This window comes from Macrobrachium nipponense, chromosome 34 (genome assembly GCF_015104395.2).
Source record: "Macrobrachium nipponense isolate FS-2020 chromosome 34, ASM1510439v2, whole genome shotgun sequence".
Lineage (NCBI taxonomy): Eukaryota > Metazoa > Arthropoda > Malacostraca > Decapoda > Palaemonidae > Macrobrachium > Macrobrachium nipponense.
In genome coordinates, this window is record NC_061095.1 from 32,661,297 (window position 1) to 32,679,449 (window position 18,153).

At 35.2% G+C, this 18,153-nt stretch overlaps 1 protein-coding gene across 9 annotated transcripts in view; it reads right to left on the minus strand.

Moving 5' to 3' along the window:
- Positions 1-18,153, minus strand: part of LOC135208014 (delta-like protein C) — a 633,917-nt gene that overhangs the window by 482,423 nt on the left and 133,341 nt on the right. For 5 of the 9 annotated variants that reach the window (XM_064240110.1, XM_064240112.1, XM_064240108.1 and 2 more), the window contains exon 2: positions 6,491-6,521. The exons of the other annotated variants lie outside the window; for them this stretch is intronic. The gene's annotated coding sequence lies outside the window, so the exon portion shown is untranslated. The remainder of the gene's footprint in view (positions 1-6,490; positions 6,522-18,153) is intronic. 9 annotated transcript variants of the gene reach the window in all.

The following is an 18,153-nucleotide window of genomic DNA, read 5'->3' on the forward strand; positions in this document are numbered from 1 at the left end:
TGCAAATAAAAAAACAAAATGTACTTAATCATTCTACTGGGTCTCGAGCCGGAATTACGTAAGTGTTAACCGATCTGCCGACTCCCTGTTCCGTGCAAACAAAAATTCCTTTTAAAGAAAAAAGATAGGCACCTACCAACAACTGGTAAGCAATCAAGTTTTCTGTACAACGTATAATGTATGAAACACTCAGCCACGGCCCATGTTGATGGAACCTACAGCTGTGCCAGACGCACGCTATTGGGTAGCTTTAACCTTAAACAAAAAAAAATACTGAGGCTAGAGGGTTGCAATTTGATATGTTTGATGATTGGAAGGTGGATGATCAACATACCAATTTGCAGCCCTCTAGCCACAGAGCAGTTTTTAAGATTTGAGGGCGGACAGAAAAAGTGCGGACGGACAGACAGACAAATAGCCATCTCAGTAAGTTTTATTTTACAGAAAACTGAAAATGGGACTCCAAAGCTAAGGAACACTCAATCTACTTCACTCAGGAAATGTATTCCAGTAACTGACAGAGACGAATTAATTAAATTTAAAACAAATAACATAACGACGAGAGACTGAATTCGAGGGATGCCCAAAGACGTATACCCCACTGATTGTGGGGCTTTCACTGTGGCCCACATCTATCACCGCTGGTGCCAGACCTCACTACTCCAAATCACCCCCGCATGCGTGTACGAAGTCCCAAGACAGCTATTCAAATCTGTGATTTATGATGTTACAAGAGAGCGGGATATGGTTCCTCCATTCTTCTATTAAGCAAATCGGAAAAATATTCGTGGGTCCTAATTCTGGGACAGAAGAGCAGCCGTGCAAACTGTTAACGTTACTGCCTACGGCTAAACGTGTGGCCACTAAGCTGTTCACTAAACAAACGTCAACTAGAGATCTGTTTCTTATTTTCAGATATTACCGTTCCTTGTGATTTCCCTTACCTTATTGCTATGTATTATCATCATGCAATGTTGTTATCATAGCTAATACATTTTGTATTCTAATATAATTATGCCACTGGTTGGAAAACGGCTTTGGTCATCACTTCAATGGGTCAGCATCCTTCTGTTGGTGCCATCATGCTCCCCTTACCTTCACTGAAAATTGTGTCAATCTTTATGACTTCCTGGGAACAGCAATGAATCACAATATGCCAGAAATTAAACAAAGTGGATGCGGTGAAACATGATGCGACACATTTGTCTCCTTCGCTTGTGTCAAACACAGCCTCCAGATTATACTGTAATTAAATTTGCACGGTTTTAATACCTTAGCATATTCTCTCTCTCTCTCTCTCTCTCTCTCTCTCTCTCTCTCTCTCTCTCTCTCTCAAATACATGAAATACTTTAACTGTATCCTAGATATTCTACATGCCGGTACATCAATTGTTTTCATTTTTATAATATACCAGTACAAATGCTATGGTCACTGGGTTCCTATATGATTTCGTGACACTTTTGATTTAATTCATACTTGAATGGTTACTTTTATGAACTCAAAAAAAAAAAATACATAAAACTTCGACCGTAACAAAATGAGCATTAAACACAAGATGCCACTGATACACAATCACCATTGTACCTCTGAATGCGGTGAGCTTATTGTGTCTGATGTATCTTTTATTTTATAACTTTATGCAAAAGAATTTCTAGATATGCAAAAGTTACGAAGTATAATGGGATTGTTAATTGAATTCTCTCCTTGCCAGAGCTAACTCTGTAAAGAAAAGTCTTACTGATGAAGATGGTGATACGTTTTATGTATGTATGTATGTATTTATGTATATAGTGTATATATATATATAAATATATATATATATATATATACTATATATATATATATATGTTAATACCTTTTACGATACTTTTACAATAGCATCTGGTGGTATATTTCCACAGAATTAATTCAACTATTATTATTATATTTATTATTATTAATCAGAAGATAAAACAAACTCATGAGCCTACTAATACTAATCAGACACACAGCAGTTGAAGAGTTTCAGAGGAGAGAGAGAGAGAGAGAGAGAGAGAGACGGAGAGAGAGAGAGAGAGAGAGAGAGACGAGGGAGGAAGAGCCAGAATGAGAGAAGATGAGAGAGAGAGAGAGAGACAGAGATATGCTAAGGTATTCGAAATATGTGCAGATTTAGACATGGTAGTAACATGTTTTTTGTAATCGAGCTCCACTGTTGTCACAAGGGAGGAAAATAAAGACAGTTCTTGAGGCGAAACCTCCTTTGAGGGAGGCCGTCTCCAGTCTAGGAGGAAACATTCGAGGTCGACTGCAAAAAACGCGCCTTTATAACACATGTGAATAGTGCTTTCTAGTTAATATAAGATCAAATGGAGAAATGGAATGAATTATAAAAATATGCACGTAATATCATATATATATATATATATATATATATAATAATATAGATAGAGATATATATATATATATATATATATATATATATATATTATATATATATATATATATATAGATATACACGAACGCAAAACACACATATATATATAATCATATATACAATTAGCAAAAGAACACTAAATAAGAGAATTAGGATAAACTATCCTCCTAAAAGGCTTTATAACCTGCAAAGAACACTTCCTGAAGCACATTCCGAAAATCGTCGTCAGGTATAGATCAGGCACACATAACCAACCCTCTCTCCCTTTCAAATATCACTTTATAGAATAAAATTCCAATATTTGCTGTTTGATCCAGGAAACCTCCCTGTGCTCGTGGGGCCAATTCTTAACCAATAAACATCTGATAGGACTGAAAAACATTACTTAATTTCTTTGTTGTGACTCAGTTTTGTGTCGTCTACATCCCATAGCGGGTGTCATGGCTGTAATACTTGGAATTAGTAGCCTAAGGTGTCATGGTTGTTAATAATAATAATAATAATAATTCACTGTGGATATTGTCCTGTCACGTACAATTGTTTTAAGATGGTGAAAATAACGAGTTTCTGTATTCTAATGAAAACCATAATCTATAGTTCACTCCAGAAACGTAAATAACAGCAAATCTGAAGAAGAGCCAATAGGAATACTAACACGAAAAATAATAAGGAGAACGACTAAAAAAGTAATGAAAAAGAAATGTTAATGAAGGTAATTAAACAAAGAACTCCCACTTGGACGCTAGGTCCGTTAGGCCTAGAAGTGGCCAACTACCCTCCACTTCCCTCCCACCCAAATACACACACACACAAATATCTGGGTATTAATCTAGACGTGGGTGTTATGTAGAATCCCGTCCCTCGTGAAGGCCTTAATTATAGGCTGGTGGTGATGTGCGGCAGGCGGCCTACCATAAAAAAGGCCTCCCCTTCCTCAGGTTACAAATGAGACTTATGTCCCAGAGCTCGAGTTCATTTACCAACACGATTGTTGCATCCGAAAACTTTAATAATAATAATAAAATCGGCCACGATAACAATGCCAGCCTGGACTCGACTTGAACTGAGAAGCAATTCAACAATGAAATCCAAGCGTACACCATATATACATCTAATGAGAAATCTGAAAAAAATATCACTTCGTTGCGAAATATTTTAAACAGTGCAATTTTTTGTCTAATATCAAACAAAATAAATACCAAAAATTAAATTCTTTATCTAATATAAATTACCGTAACTCACAAAGATGCAATCCTGTACCTCATATTAAGAGAGGTAAACGAAAAATCTGAAAAAAGCGGCAATACCTCATATCAAAGGCAATCTATTACATTAATAAATTTAGTAACTGTGTAATCCTGAAACTCATTTCAAACTGATAATCTGACAAAAATGCAACCATCTACCTATTACATAAGGAACCTAACAAAAATGAAATTCGGTACCTTATTTAATGAAAATCTGGTTAAGTTTCCTTTCTTACATCATTTAAAATGAAATATCCGACAGAGAAGTCACCCTCTACGTCATATGTGACATGATCAAGGGCCTCATTTTAAATCGACAACCAACAAATTGCAATCTTGTAACTCGTTTTAGATGAAAATTGACAAAAATACAACACCACCACAGATCAACTGAAAAATTTCCCAAAAATGTAATCCTATATTATTAAAGAGAAATGTGTTACGTGTTCAATCCTGTACCTAAGTTGTAAAAGAGGAAACTGACAAAATTGTTGCTTAAAACACGACAATAAATGGAGAATATGACACAAAATCCGGGAAGATCTTACGTAAGAAATATACATTAATGTAATTCTATAATACCTCATTTTAAGTAAGAATGCTGCCCTCTTCTTCATTTAGTACCTTACTGTTACTCTGTACCTCTTTTTACCAAAGAAAAAAAATACCACAAAATTTCCCAGTTTCTGCCTATAAATATGAGAAATCTAACATAACGTAATCTTACTAAGTGAGAAATCTGAAAAATATGCAATCCTATCTCATCTAAATTGTTATAAATCTGAAAAAATGTAACCCTCTACCTCATAATGAATGAATATTCTGGCGAACATGCAATCCATTGACATGATAAATATGTCAAAAGAGAATTGACAAAAAACGAAACCATTGCCTCAGACGAGTTTTCAACGAAAATGCAATTTAGCATCTTTTTAAAAGAGAAATGTGACAGAAAATGTAATCCTGTATCTCAATTTAAATTACGAATCTGTCAAACTGCGTCCTTATCAAATATAGAATCTGACAAAAAATCTGCGCTCCACTAAATGAGGCATCTGACAAAAAGGCAACTCAGTGCCTTTTCAAATGAGAATTGTTCAAAAATGTAATTCTGCCTCATATCAAATGGGAAACCAGCCAAAATGTAACAGTTTACTTAATATTAAATGAAAAACCTTATTAAAATGAAATCCATTACCTTACCAATCCTGAATTATGGTGCAACTGAGATGTCTTGGAAACACGACACATGAGCCACAACAAAAACAAAAAGTTATACAAACTCTAATAATAACAATAATAATAATAATAATAATAATAATAATAATAATAATAATATAATAATAACAACCACAATAATGGTTAATTCATTATTTAAATCGTGTATTTTTTTTTAAGATAATTTCCTTTACTGTAGAGGGAAGAGCATCTTTCCTTTATAATGGGTTTTTCATTATCAGAATCTTCATTCTCTGAATTATATTCTATAAAAATAGAACTCTACTCCTCTTTAACCAACCCAAATTGGATGATAATACAATTTTCAAGTGTGGATATTGCCTTTGCCTAAAGAGTTGTCAATCTTGAATACAGCAGCTCTGGGTTAAAATCAGAGATATTACAAGCTGTGCTAGCTGGATCTGGTGCTCACTAGGGGCAAAGGATTTTGTTTAAGGTACGAAAACCTGCTGCATCGAAGCTTGACACTTCTTTGGGCAAAGGCAACATCCACACTTGAAAATTGTGGCCATGTTCAAGATGAGAGCCAGAAATTTCTGTCAGCTGGATAACATCGGTCTTAAAGTTTTGAATGTTTCGTTTATTAGGCTTCAACTCAGGGGACCTAGCAGATCACCCTGATAAACACTCATAAGCAACAAGCTCAAAGGACTTCGCCAATTAGGATCTGCAAGCTACAAGAACCAGTTTCTGGCCCAGTCCCAGGAACATGAGGGTGCTGAGAATCTTCCAATATAAAAATACTGCGGTTAAATTTGTGAGTAAGAACCCAGAATCAAATTGGAAAACTGAACAGACAGAAAACGAACTTCTGAGATATGAACTGAAATTTAGGAAGAGTAGATGGAATCAACATAAGGGTTGGTATGATATGATAACATTAAATGCTAAATAGGATAGAATGACTGGAGAACAGCGAGCAGTAGACTAATATTTGCAAGATTTTAATTTGAAAATTCTGATTACAAGAGTTTATTTTCCATATACAAATGAACACTCCAAAGAAATAAAAGATGAATTTCATACAGAATTACAAAATGTTATAGAGGAAATACCAGAAGGAAACTTGGGAAAAAAAGAACAATGAAGGTATGGAGGACACAAGGGGCAAGGAAGGACTTCTTGCTGACACTGCAAGAGAATGAGGTACCATGGGTTAATTTTCTGCTGCAGATAATTTCGAAACTGGAGGTACTATTTCCACCCAAAGAAAATCATTTAAGACACTTGGACATCTACTGATGGGAATAATATAAATCAACAAATATCATAACCATTAATCAAGAGAAAAAGAACGCTTTGGAGCAGAAGAGGAGCAGGTGTCAGTAATGACCACCAACACGTAATTGTCACACTACAATAAGTGTACATACTTCGTATTCTGTTAAAGAAAACGTAACCGACAAACTAAAACCTTCAGAAACAAGACTTAACTGCAAAGTCTAATTCCAAGAATCACCTCAAACTAACATGTTAGTACAAGCTGCTCAAAGGAGATGCAACATGATTTCTTATTATATCGTCTAACATCTCCGATGGATTAAACAAGAACACATTAAATTAAAAATGAAACGATATACTACTCACAGAAGATCAGGAGAGGTAATGGTCCTTCAACCTAGAAAAAAAAAAACAGGAAAAATCATATTATAACCAAAGCTCATAACTCCCTCGTTCACGTTTGGCTTTTCAGGCCTCACTGGGGTCTACCGGTGCTCCCGACAGACTCCAAAACACTCTGTTGCCAGTTAGTTTACTAATGGCAAAGACAACACATAATGCCAACGGAGTCTGGCATAATATTCATAAGTAGTCTCTCAGTTCCAACACACACACAACTGAAGATCATTGATAAATAATGGGACCATTATATGCAACAACTGCAGAAACAAAAAGTTTTTGAATTACTAAATCCATTTAATTACCTCAAAAGGGAGTCTGTATTATCTTAAACACACACACACACATATATATATATATATATATATATATATATATATATATATATATATATATATATATATACACACATATATATATATATATTGTGTGTGTGTGTTACCTGTTCACACATATTACATTCAGTGACGAAAACGTCAAGTAAATTACGTTTAAATATCAATAACAGTATTAGCACCACAAGCTGGAATGACATTAACAGAAAGGGAAAAAAAGGATAGGCTCATAAGGTTTGTAAAGATCCATGTGTCGTTATGAAGCTGATACATAGCTACCAACACTCTTGCTACAGCCTAAACAATAACTGCCATCTTAATCATTTTAAATCAGCCTCTAAACTCAGAGAGAGAGAGAGAGAGAGAGAGAGAGAGAGAGAGAGAGAGAGAGAGAGAGAGATAAACGAATGTATTGAAAACACTGTAGCAACAATATCTTATAATAAAGTAATTATACTACTATTATTTCTACTACTAGTACTACTAGTAGTAATAGTAGTAGTCACATGCTTCTTCTGCAGGCCGACGAGTTAGCTAAGTAAAAATATCTGTGGCGTAAGATAATTGTCATTAAAAAAAAAAACCCTAATATCAACTTGATTATATACAGATGAATGTTATATATTCTGACGGCTCCACCGTAATGAAGTGAAGTGTCAAACGTGAAGAAAAACCACCAAACTGAAATGCCTTTCTAGGTTGCAACACTAATATCCTTCCATAAAAGTGACAAATTAATTTGGCATAGTTCCTACTCCATAGTGACCGTACATAGAAAACGCATCGGCGCCGTACAACAACATACCAAAGAAAACGAAATTTCATTCATGGCTTGCCAGGCATAACTTGTCTATCTGCCAACTATCTCGCCCACAACACTAGAACTCCTCAATATTGACACCTGACAAAAGCCTATTCGGTACAGCTGATGTTGTGCGAGTCCTTGGTTTTTATATAAAACACATGCTTCAAGAAACTCGCCTCCTCATCAAAACCAACCACGCCACTGAGGCGCTTGTATAGACGAACTTAACTTAAGCAAATAATCGTATTTTATTACGAAAACGGCACCTATCACCGCTATTCGTCCACACAAGCTAAAGATTCCTGCCAATACACCAAACAGCTCAAAAGGCCTCTTCCCCGTGAACGCCTGTCTGTCGAAAAGAAGGTAAAAAAATAAGAACAGTTTTTCAAAATACCCATTCCAATGCCACAGCCAGCGACCTAAAGGATTTGTAGATTCGGATTATTCATCAGTCATTACATTTTTATTTTTAAATTTCAGAGATTTCAAACTGTAATGTAAATCATTTTAATTCTGAAGTTTTAGAAAGGCATGTAAGGTATTATAGCGAAGCTTAACAACAATCTGCTTAAAAAAAAAAATTTAAACTAAGCATTTCATTCTCTTCAAAGTGGTACAATGAATCTCACAAAATGTTATTTTCAAATAAAGTATTGTAAGATTTCTTTTTATCAAATCAATGATCAAGCTATGACGCAACCAAGGGATAGAAAAACTGCAAAACGTAACAAGACAAGTTTTAACATATTCATGTTTCATAAGACTAACTGACTTGATAAACATCAACATCCGCTGTTAACTAAATAATTAGGCTCCTTGCATGACTAGCCACATAAATTCAGCAGAAAGGTCTAAAAAAAAAAAAAAAAAATTCAAAGAATAAAAATGAAAAGCAGAAACCCTTTCGGATCCTAACCCAAACATTCTAAACCAAACATACATAAGCGAACTCATTAATATAGAACAGGAGACACAGACGAAAGAAACTGGTTACGAGAACAGATTAGGATGACAACAATTCTCTCTCTCTCTCTCTCTCTCTCTCTCTCTCTCTCTCTCTCTCTCTCTCTCTCTCTCTCTCTCTCTCTCTCCAGCCTGTCGCAGTTCACACACAAGAACAAAACGTTCTACTACCTTCTGCTCCTTCTTTCGAATAAACATGGAAGCTTGAATTTCACGTCAATGGCCCCTCTGGGCTTATTCCATATGAATAGAGCTCATCTTCTGAATAATAATAATAATAATAATAATAATAATAATAAAATAATAATAATAATAAGCACGATCCCAAGACCCCTGAAAAGGAATCTGGAAAAACTAGAGGCTGAAGTAGCTCCAGGTCCTCATGCAGAAGAGAGAGCTCCTAGAAACAGCGTACACAGTAAGAAAAGTGATGGACTCCTAAGGAGGCAGGATGCAACTCGGAACCCCACACTACAAATACCACCCAGTCAAATTTGAGGACTGTGATAGACCAAATAATAATAATAATAATAATAATAATAATAATAATAATAATAATAATAATAATAATAATAATCATGAACTATTTAAAGGTAAACCAGAGAACCTATTATGCCGCATATTTAGTATGTTACAGAGCAAATAAGTGTAAATGTAAATGACGCTATACCACTGATCACCATTGATAGCAGACATTTGCTGAACAATCTCTCTCCTTGTGTGTGTGTGTGTGTGTGTGTAACTATAAGATATTCCGCGTCATGTGTTAGTTATGAAACACTTCTCGCATATAATAAAAACTGAAACGGCACTGAACCTTCATTTATGACGGCTATTTTCACATAAACATCAATATTAACGCCAACTTGATAGAAATATGTTATAACGTCGCAGACATTTAAGGAGATTAGACTGACAACGCAGGTGCTGAAATACCATAAAGAAGAGGAACAGGTGTTGAAATATCATAGGAAGTGAGGCAGGAGGAGTAAATTAACGCATAAAACGAAATGAACAAACGGGTGTAACTAGGGATCAAAAAGAAAAAGAAGAGATAAAAACTTTCATTTATTCTGTGAACTAAGATGCAAAGCGTCTACTACTTACATCAGAAAGAAAGTTTAACAACTAGTAAAAAAAAAAGGCGCTTAATCGAGTTGTCTGTACTGCGCATAATGCTATATGAAACTCTCAGCTACGACCGAGCAGTGAATCAGCAATCAATGGCTCCCCAGATACAGTCAAGTTAAAAGTGCGTTGGCTACGAATCCGGAATTGGACTTGGCGGTTCCAGACGCACGATCATGGGTAACTTTAACCTAAAATAAAATTTTAAAAAACTACTGAGGCTAGAGGGCAGCAAGTTAGTACGTTTGATGACTGGAGGGTGAATGATCAATATATCAATTTGCAGCCCTCTGAGGACGGACTGACAAATAACCATCTCAATGGTTTTCTTTTACAGAAAACTAAAAACTGCTGTAAACCTTCCACAAAGCAAATGCACAATATATATGAAACCATAGAAAATATCGAAATGTATATAAAATCATTCTGATAATATTTGCTCAAATTGCATAAAATATTTATTACTTCACGTCTTGGTAAGTCTCTTGAATATATATATATATATATATATATATATATATATATATATATATATATATATATCTCTAATAAAAGGAGCCCATAAAAACACCAAAATATAGAGAAAAAAGTACTATATTTCAGAGACTGCTGTCTCCCTCTTCAGGTAGATGAATGCAGAAAAGTTTACAGAAAAGGTGTATTATACCAAGAGGTCCATCCACAAACAAGCCAATTTAAGTCACCCCCGCTGATAATCTTCCTTTAATCTTCTTAAGGGTTGGTTGAATGAAGAGGTTGTCGATCGTGTCCGAAATCCATGCTCCTTTTGAGATGTTCATTACCTGCCTCTCCTTTTATTAAGGCCGATTCCATCATTTGACTCTTGTACCGGCAGTTGCTGCTATAAATTACACGTGACAAATTCCAGTTTATTCTATGGTTAGCAGCAACTAGCCGGTACAAGAGTAACAAATGATGGAATCGGCCTTAATAAAGAGAGGCAGGTAATGAAACATCTCAAAAGGAGCATGGATTTCGGACACGATCGACAACCTCTTCATTCAACCAACCCTTAGAAGATTAAAGGAAGATTATCAGCGGGGTGACTTAAATTGGCTTGTTTGTGGATGGACCTCTTGGTATAAAATACCACCTTTTCTGTAAACTTTTCTCATTCATACTACCTGAAGAGGGAGACAGCAGTCTCTGAAATATAGTACTTTTTTCTCTATATTTTGGTGTTTTTATGGGCTGGGCCTTTTATTAGATGGAATTCTGTTGTTACAGAACATTGTTACCAGTCATATATATTATATCTATATATATAATTTTTTAATTTTTTTTTAGGTAGAACTATCAAATAAACAGAATAAACGAAAGATAATCATATATATATATAAATAATTTGTATATAATGTATATATCCAAGTGACAGCTCAGGACCGTTGTCTAGTAACACCAGACTATTAATAGTCTGGTAATTTACATGTTAACATGTACTTTTCCAATTACAATGAGTCGATTCCTCACTCTTGCACTGATCATTCTTAAACATAAACAGCCAATTTGTACACAAGAAACATGAAACCGTAAGTAACCTAGCAACCCGCAAGAAAGGAGCCAAAATAACTCACTTCTGCTAAATTCAATGGAAAAAAATGTATAACAGATCACTGAACAGGTGTATTTCTCTCTCTCTCTCTCTCTCTCTCTCTCTCTCTCTCTCTCTCTCACACACACACAAAGATACTGCAACCGTTTGATTTTGGAAGCTATACCATAAAACTGAAATGTTAGCCCCAAAAATTCATCTGACTTATGTAAGCTTAAACAAGGCGAATTCTGCAAGGGTCTGTTGCCGAGTTCACTTGTACAGACGAGGGTACTCTGCCGGTGATCGTCTATCCGGGGAACTACACAGAAGCAAACTCAATGCAGTCACCGCCGAGCATCTCAAATGCTGGCAAGAGTAACAAAAGAATTTCAGGTCGTGGCTAAAAGCTTACTGGCCATGTTTATCTACAAGTCAGATCGATGGAGAGTGGAGAAGTCATCAAGGTTATTCTCTCTCTCTCTCTCTCTCTCTCTCTCTCTCTCTCTCTCTCTCTCTCTCTCTCTCTCACTTGACGTACTAGTGTCCTTGACACGACAATGAAAAACTGTTACTACAATCCAAAACAATCCTGTAGTTTAATATAAGAAACAATGTACATAAAAAAAACTCAAGACAAAGCCGGGAAAATACCATGTATGTCTAAATATACCAAATACCTGTAAGGCAACATTTCAGTTACTTTGTCGAAGACGTCAGTTTACAATAAAGCAAAACAATGTTAAGTGTTACAGCAACGCAATTTACTTAGAGTAAGCTGAGAGGAGAAATCACTCAAGAAGGTATAACGAGAGAGAGAGAGAGAGAGAGAGAGAGAGAGAGAGAGAGAGAGAGAGAGAGAATAAAAAAAATTTTTAGTATCTCAAGAACACGTATACACTTCCCTAAATAAATATATAAGATCACAAATAAGCAGCTATAATAGGACGCGTACTCAGTGACTGACTGAGCGTTCCAACAAATGAGCCTGAAACTGAATATGGTCAGCGCCAATCAATCAATCATTTCCTGTGGCACCCATGGGGATGCAATTCTAGGGCCTCGATGAAATCATGCCACCACAATCTGTCCTTGGCTAACTCCTCGAGATTTCCCCAGCACTAAATCTCCTTCTTCCCGCTTCAATTGTCCTCAACCAAGTCTCCTTTGGCCTACCTCCACCTCTTCTACCAAGGGCAACCTACCTCGGTGTATCACGTACTATTCCGTGTCTTCTATACACATGACTACCCACTTCTAGCGTGTGTCAGTGAAGACACCTTAAATCACTGCAATCTGCCACCTAAAATTAGAGGCAAGATTCTGAGTAAGAAGACCAGCGTAGTGTTAAGGAATGAGACAGACGCAACATCCACGTCATGTCACATAAGCTTGCTAGTAACCAAGATCCTTGAATATGTCACAAGTCACTTCCCCATGCTCGATCATCTAGGAGAAAAATCAAAAGCCAACGTAGCTACACAAATTGCTACAAAAGAGACTTAACAGAAGAGTAAAGAAAGATCAAGGGGCCATAACGTCCCAGTATGTCCAGGTCCCAAAAACATTCTAAAGAGTGACAAAGCGTCGGCTTGAATTCCAATGCGCGGGAGTCACAACAGTGCGAGGTGAATTAAAATCAAATTAACAAATGAAAAAACAACGCGGAAGAAAGAGGAGATCACCATGGCAGGATCCATTTAAGCCTAATCTGAGAAGGGAAACAATTCAAAAAAGTGGCAGCACAGTGCTTTCAACCCGGTGATAAAGTTATCTACTTATACAGTACGAAGAACGCCCATCTAAGAGTCTTCCCTCTTCAAAGGGTTGCCCGTTGGAGGCGCTCTTCAGCGACTTACAAAAAATACACCGCTTCAGAAACTTAAGCCTCACATAGAAAGTGTCATTATGTAAACAATACAGATAACTTTGTTAGATTCCGAATGTAAGATGACAAAGTATCTAAAAGAAAATTAAAATTTCTAAGCCCAATGAAAGCTTAAAAAATGTAGTTAATCAAATAAAGAGGTTACTTCAAAAAGAAGTATAAATATATGCTCCATAATCCAAGGGCGAGCGAAACAATGATGAGCTTGCATTATTTTTCCAAGAATGCATTTATATTACACACAAATTATATATATATATATATATATATATATATATATATATATGTATATATATACACATTCTATATTAATATATAATATATATATAGATATACACATACATCATATATATCAAACAAACAAAACAAAAAAAAAAAATATATATATATATAATATATATATATATATATATATATATAGATATATATATATATATATATATATATAGAAAAATGACGAAAATATAGAACGTGATGAATATAAAATAAAGGCACACTCCAAGAGGGAAAGAGAAACAATGGCGTACAGCAAAGCCTTTCGACTTCTCGTCTGCTACGTAAAGGACAAGAAGTCGGAAGGCCTTGCAATACCCCATTGTTTCTCTATCCTTCGTGGAATCTGTCTTTATATATGTGTATGTGTGTGTGTGTGTGTGTGTATGTAAAATTTCCAATGCAATAATAACAATAATTTTTATTTTCAGCTCAAGGCCAATACATGGAATATACAAAGAACAGACAATAGCAAATAGACAACAGCACACATCCTACATACATAAGATAACATGATAAAATACTGAAGATTAATCGGCAATATCCATACTTGCTGAGGTAGTATAAAAGATGGTAACCAAAATAGTGTTCGCCTTACAATGAGTTTTAAATTGTCCAGGCGGTTTTTCTATGAACATCTGTGTGGCGGAGTGGTAGCGAGGAGTGTTTGTGAGGAGTCTTAAAATGTCACTGTGATACGTCTCATGGACTCCCTGGTGTAGTTCGTCCACACGGAGCACCCATCGATGCTGTAGCAATACGAACGGAAGAGCAGCAGTTTCAAGTCTCGGTGACAGAAGGCAAACCTACTTGCAATTATGTTGCCAGTTGCACATAGTTTACGACGCCTCTATTCAATGTCTGCCGTATCTTTTAGGTCGTCCGTGATAATGTGACCCAAATACGGAAATTCGTGCACGAATTCCAGCCGATGATTTCCGAGGAAAATTTGAATATAAAAACTAATAACGTCTGGTATACAATACGACTAAAGATACTGCTTAAATTGTATACTGGTACACAATCACCTATGAAGAATAAATACAGCTTACGCACAAACACCCAAAACCAGCCGGAAAAAACAAACAAAGAAACCTTTCAGTCGTCAAAGGAAATTCCCGATGTCAACATCAATTTCCCTTCGAAGTCAGATCGTTACTTGGCATCGTCGCCAAACGGTCTCCCTTCCAACCCAAAACATTTCTAAGACCTCTCTCTCTCTCTCTCTCTGTGGTGTGTGTGTGTGTGTGTGTGTGTGTGTGTGTGTGTGTGTGTGTGTAGACCTAGTGTTCCAATGCGTAGATGGTGAAGAACCGAGTGCTTCTAGGCATGTCATTCTCATTAACTTATGAGCAATGAACTGTCGTAAGTTTACAACTGTAAAATATTTTCCTTTAAAGAGAATTCCATCTAATAAAAGGAGCCCATAAAAACAACAAAATGGTGGAAATTATAACGTTATATTTCAAAGACAACTGTCTTCCTCAACGAACGGACAGGTAATGGAGTATAATACAGAACTATTGATACAGTCATATTATGTGTATGAGTGTGTGTGTGTGTGTGTTATAATTTACCGACGAGTTCAAAGTCTTAGACTGAACTGTTGAGTAATAAGCCACACTAAGGTACATGTTGCACAACCACAGAATGCTGTGTTAAAAAGCCCTTTTGAAGATTAAAATTGGCATGTGTTTATGTCACTAATCGTATGACAATGGATGGACTCAAACCATGGGAGCCAAAGTGTAACCAGTGCTTACTAGCAGGACGTTGGGCTTACGGAAATCTGATTATTAAATAAGATCCCCCAAGATGGAAATAAAATGGCATCTACGAGTATTCACCAACGCCCCCGCCCACCCCTCCCCACCCCCCCAAAAAAAATTCCGTTCAGCTAAAAACATACCAACAAAAAGGACCCCCTTGATGGATCAAAGGTGGCGGAGAAAGGGGCCTTTAAAACTAAACTCTCTGCCGAATTTGGCTGACGATAGACGTTGAACCTTACCGATAACCGGTAATGTGTTTTCAAAGGTATAAGTATAGTACCCATTAAAACGTGTAACCATTAAACCTCAATACTGCAATATCTGGCAACGACGCTTGGATTCTAAGACCTCTATCGACTCTAAGAAAAGAAAAAGATCTAAATATGAATGCAGTCACATGATGCACCGACTGCAACCAATGTGATGATGGGCATCGTAACAGGAAATTCATTCAATTTTTCCTGAAGTTTTTCTCAGAACTCTGCAAGATCCTAGGAATCCTATAAAAAGCTGGAATATGCTAGACTTGAGCCAAGAATGTAAGGAAATCAATTAATGACTCTAAAACTGTGGGGGAGAGTTATATTGGAAGAGTGAAAATGGAGATACAAGGATAGCGGATAAAAATAATTTTAAATAAATAGTGATGTATGAAGTTTAAAGAAAGAACAATGAACAAATGGGGGTTGGAATTTTACAAATCAATTCCACTAAGACGAAGATAATACAAATGAGTCACTTGGCACATTCGCCTCAACAACTTAGACGTTTGGAAACTTTTCTTGAGCCTTAAGTAGAAGTAAACCAAAAACCGCACTCATACATAATTCTGACGCGTGTAACTTGCACTGACCTTAGGAAACTGTTGAACCGTTGTGAGTTGAAAAACGGGTAGTGTGATTTATGTTTATGTATGTATGTATGTATGAATGTATGTGTGTGTATAATATATATATATATATATATATATATATATATATATATATATATATATATAATATGTATATATATATATATATATATATATATATATATATATATTATTACACACACACACACACACACACACACACACACACATATATATATATAATATATATATATATATATATATACATATAGTTATATATATATATATATTAATATATATATTATATATATATATATATATCTATACATATATTATAATTATATAATATATATATATATATATATTCTATATATAATATATATAGATTTATAAATAATTCATATATGTATATATACTATGTTATATTATATATATATATATATATATATATATATTTTTCTATATATATTATATTATATATATATATATTATATATATATATTATATTCATATATGTATATATATATATATATATATATATATATATATATATATATAATATATATATATATATAAATATTATATATTTATATTATATATATATATATATATATATATATTAATATATATACGGGAGATGTTCAAAAGAGTGACAGAGTGGTGGTAGAGACGGGACAATTAGAGAAACAGAAACAAACGGGCGTAATCTTATTAATTGGACAAGACATAAAAAATTCAATAATTGCATTAACATAAAGACAATTTTTGAAAATGTTACAGAAATAATTAGTCTTTAATTTGCACCACAAGTAACTTCGCCATCACTAATATTAGGATCATCGACAGTGGCTGCATAAAATGAAGATTATATGTAATCGCCCCTTGGTTAGAGAGGCAGTTCTATATATCTAGCTATAATAGTCGCAGTCGTTGTTCCCGTTGGATTTGTTCTTTTGTCTTTTTTAGCTGGTTATTCCCAGCAATTAGCTGGTCGTCCTCTTCGTCTTGCAACAATGGATCATCCCCGAACGAACAATTTGACAAATATAAAAAATATCGCACATTTACCCTGAAGGTAAAAATGCGAGGGCAAAAAACCTTTTTTTATATTTAAGGCCACATCTTCATTATTTTTGCAAATATTCACAAGACCTTTCTTCTGGACACTTCCATATATGTTTTGACAAAGATGAAAAAGCAATGTTACCTTAACATCTGAACATTTTTGTTGAAGAGCATTTATGCTTGCATACTCAAAATCAACTATTATAAATTTCGGGTTCAACCCAATTCCTTTTTTTTTTTTTTCTGCCACTGAAATTAATGATTCAATCATGGATGCATAATAACTACTGTGTTTTTCCAAGCAGCAAGGCATAAACAGCCGGAAACGTTTGTCCATGAAACATGTAGTGGATGGTATATATTTGACGGAAATGCTGAGGGCAGGTTTTGAACGTTCCATCAAGACACCAGACCTCCGAGTTGGGTAGTTTCCTTAATTTGTCATCAGTTCCAAATCTAATAATTCTCACGTTTTCCTGTTGCCTCTGGTTTTCATTAGTCGTGTCTCCAACTTTGTGCCAAACAATTAAAAACAAATCTCTACTTCTGGTAAGCTTTAAAATATGTTGCACAATCTGGCTCTGATGGAAGTTCTTTTTTTCGAATACGACGAACAAAGTGTTTCACAGGAGTTATGGAAAGCATTTCTATTGATTCACTAATGTTTACTGTCTGTCGAACCTCCTGGACGACTGCGGTAGGTATCGCATTATGAAATTTCAGTTCTGTTAATGCCTCTATCACTTCCTTTCTTCCAGCTATCGGCAGATACGACTGTGTGCTTTGCCTTCCGATACTGAGCCACCATTGGTACTGAAAAGGGATATATATATACACCTGGAAGAGTAGCAGAACCATTACAGTTTTTATCTTCACAGCGGAAATAATGGTTATGATTTCTGGATCGCTGATGTTGGTATTCATATCCACTGTTCAAGAAAAGCAGATTTGTAAAAACGAATATTGTATGAACAAATTATATACGAACGAGAAAGC